Raw genomic sequence first — 3,555 nt, 5'->3', positions numbered from 1 at the left:
ACACACAAACTATGTAGAAGTAACACCTATTTCATCTACTCAGAATAAATTCAGAACAAACAGAAACACAGGAAACAGAGAGGCACAGATGAAAAATATCTGTTTTTTACTGTTAAAAGCTGGATTGGTGGACAGGGAATATATAGGCAGTAATAATAAACTTCCTCATACTCTTCTCACTTGGCTACACAGAATTTCTAACTCCCCCAGGGGCGAAGAAACAGACCAAATGAGTTATTCCAGCTGAAGTACTCCCAAGTAGGAACATGAAGAGAGCAGCATGGAGGACTTCAATCACTTGCCTCCCTTGCAAAAGAGGAAAATACAACAGAGACAGATTAATCAACTTATCACAGGATGCTTCTCTGGCCTCCTTGCCTTGTAATCCTGGTGTTACCACTTCCTGGCTTAGCTGGAAACTCATTCAACTCTCAATTGGAGGACAGTTAAAAATACCTACTTTGTAGGGTCTTTGTAATCATTGCCAATACTGTATGGAAAGTGCCTTGTAGAATGCCTAGCATTTAACAGTTGTTCTCCCAATCTAGGGCAAATTAAACTCACTGACTGAATATTGTTACATTTCCTGTTGAAACATTATTTCAATTATATATGTGAGCTCTTTAAATAAATACATGTTATGTCTATATAACCCAATCTATAGATTCAATACAATCTCTATCAAAATTCCAATGACATTTTTTTCACAGAAAGAGAAAAAAACAACCCTAAAATTTGTATGGAACTACAAAAGACCTTGAATAGCTCACACAATCTTAAGAAAGAAGGGCAAAGCTGGAGGCATTACATTTCCTAATTTCAAACTGTATTACAAAGCTATAGTAATCAAAACAGTATCATACTGGCATAAAAATAGACACATAAATCAACGGAATAGAATAGAAACCCCAGAAAATAAATCCAAGTGTATGTGGTCAACTAATCTTTAACAAGGGCACCAAGAATACACAATGGGGAAAAGATAGTCTCTTTAATAAATGCTGTTGGGAAAATTGGATATCCACATGCAAAAGGATGAAACTTGGACTCCTATCTTATACCACCCACAAAAATGACCTCAAAATGGATGAAAGACTTAAATGTATGACTTGAAACCAAAACATTCCTAGAAGAAAACATGGGGAAAATCTTCATGACATTGGTCTTGGTAATGATTTCTTGGATATGACACCAAAAACATAGGCAAGGAAAGCAAAAGTAAACAATTGAGACTGCATCAAATAAAAAGCTTCTGCACTGCAAAATAAACAAATAAAAAGAACAAAACGATAAGCATCCTACAGAATGAGAGAAAATATTTGCAATGCATATGTCTTATAAGGGCTTAATATCCCAAATATATAAAGAACTTCTACAACTCAAGAGAAAAATAAATAAATAAATAAATAAAAATAACTTGACTAAAAAATGGGAAAAGGATTTGAATAGATGGTTATCCAAAGAACAGATACAAATATCTAACAAGTATATGAAAAGAAGTTCAATATCACTAATCATCAGGGAAATGAAATGCATATCACATCACACCTGTTACGATGGACACTATTAAAAAAAAGAAATCTATATCAACGAGTGTTGGTAAAGAAGTGACGAAATTGTAATCTTTGTGTACTGCTGGTGAGAATGTAAAAATGGGTAGCCACTATGGAAAACAGTATGAAGTTTCTTGAAAAAATTAATAACAGAACTACCAAATGAGCCAGCAATCCCACATGTGGGTATTTATTCAAAAGAATTTAAGAGAGGATGTTGAGATATTTGCACTACTGTGTTCACTGAATCATGAGTCATAATAGCCAAAAGGTGGAAACAACCTAAATGCCCACTGACTGATAAATGCCTAAAGAAAATGTGATTTGTACATACAATAGAATATTACTCAACCTTTTAAAGGAAAGGAGATACTGTCATAAGCTACAATATGGAGGAACCTTGAGGACATTAGGCTAAGTGAAATAAGCTAGTCACAAAAGGACAAATACTGCAAGATTCCATTTATATGAGGTATCTAAAGTAGTCAAATTCATAGAAGTAGAAAGTAGAATGGGCTTTCCACGCTACCCAGGGAAGGGTCCATACAGCGTTGTTTTGCATTCCCATCGTAACTTAACAGGAAACTTTCACAATGTCCGGAGCCCTTGAAGTCCTGCAAATAAAGAAGGAGGATGTCCTCAAATTCCTTGCAGCAGGAACCCATTTAGGTGGCACCAACCTTGACTTCCAGATGGAAGAGTACATCTACAGAAGGAAAAGTGATGGTATCTACACCATATATCTGAGGAGAACCTGGGAGAAGCTTCTGCTGGCAGCCCGTGCCATTGTTGCCATTGAAAAACCCAGCTGATGTTAGTGTCGTATCGTCCAGGAATACTGGCCGGCGAGCTATGCTGAAATTTGCTGCTGCTACTGGAGCCGCTCCTGTTGCCGGCCGCTTCACTCCTGGAACATTCACTAACCAGATCCATGCAGCCTTCCGAGAGCCCAGACTTCTGGTGGTCACTGATCCCAGGGCTGACCGCCAGCCTCTCACAGAGGCGTCTTATGTTAACCTGCCGACCATTGCTCTGTGTAACACAGACTCTCCTCGGTGCTATGTGGATATTGCCGTCCCTTGCAACAACAAGGGAGCTCACTTAGTGGGTCTGATGTGGCGGATGCTGGCCAGGGAAGTTCTGCGCCTGCGTGGCACCATTTCCATTGAACACCCGTGGGAGGTCATGCCTGATCTCTACTGCTACAGAGATCCCGAAGAGACTGAAGAGGAAGAGCAGGCTGAGGCTGAAAAGGCTGTGACCAAGGAAGAACTCCAGGGTGAATGGGCGGCTCCAGCTCCTGAGTTCACGGCTACTCAGCCTGAAGTTGCGGACTGGTCTGAAGTCGCACAGGTGCCCTCTGTGCCTGTTCAGCAGTCCCCTCTGAAGACTGGAGTGCCCAGCCGGCCACTGAAGACTGCTTTGCAGCCCCCACTGCTCCGGCCACTGAATGGGTTGGAACAACCACTGAGTGGTCTTAAGCTGCTCTTCCACAAAGGCAAACAAAATGGAAACAAGCTTGACAGAAAATAAACAGTTTGTAAAAGTAAAAAAAAAAAAAAAGAAAAAGAAAGAAAGAAAGAAAGAAAGAAAAAGAAAGTGGAATGGTGGTTGCCAGGGGCTGGGGAGAGGTGGAAATGGGTGTTGCTGATCAGTGGGTATAAAGTTTCAGTCATGCAAGATGAAAATGTTCTAGAGATTCACTGTACAACACTGTGCAGTTTACTTAGCAATACCATACTGAACACTTAACAAATTTGTTAAGAGAAAATAAATAAATAAATAAAATTTGTTAAGAGGGTAGATTTCATGTTATGTGTGTGTTTTTTACCACAATAAAAAAATTATATTTTATTAGAGCAAGGATTCTGAAGCTCTGGTCTATAAGTCTCAGCCCAAACTGAATATAATATTGCATGATGATGTGTAGCTCTCTAAGGGAGGGAATGCATAGATTTCACTAGAAGCTCAAAAGAATCCTTAGTTCAGAAAGGATTTAGAG

The 3,555-nt window shown here is 39.4% G+C and overlaps 1 pseudogene; it reads left to right on the top strand.

Annotated features, from left to right (window-relative positions):
* Positions 1–2,082: 2,082 nt before the first annotated feature.
* On the top strand, positions 2,083–3,067 carry LOC116858239 (annotated as a pseudogene).
* Positions 3,068–3,555: the final 488 nt, after the last annotated feature.

This window comes from Lontra canadensis, unplaced genomic scaffold (genome assembly GCF_010015895.1).
Source record: "Lontra canadensis isolate GAN:19392208 unplaced genomic scaffold, GSC_riverotter_1.0 scaffold134, whole genome shotgun sequence".
Lineage (NCBI taxonomy): Eukaryota > Metazoa > Chordata > Mammalia > Carnivora > Mustelidae > Lontra > Lontra canadensis.
Note: the sequence above shows the minus strand (reverse complement) of the source record. Positions and strands in the feature narration are given on the sequence as shown.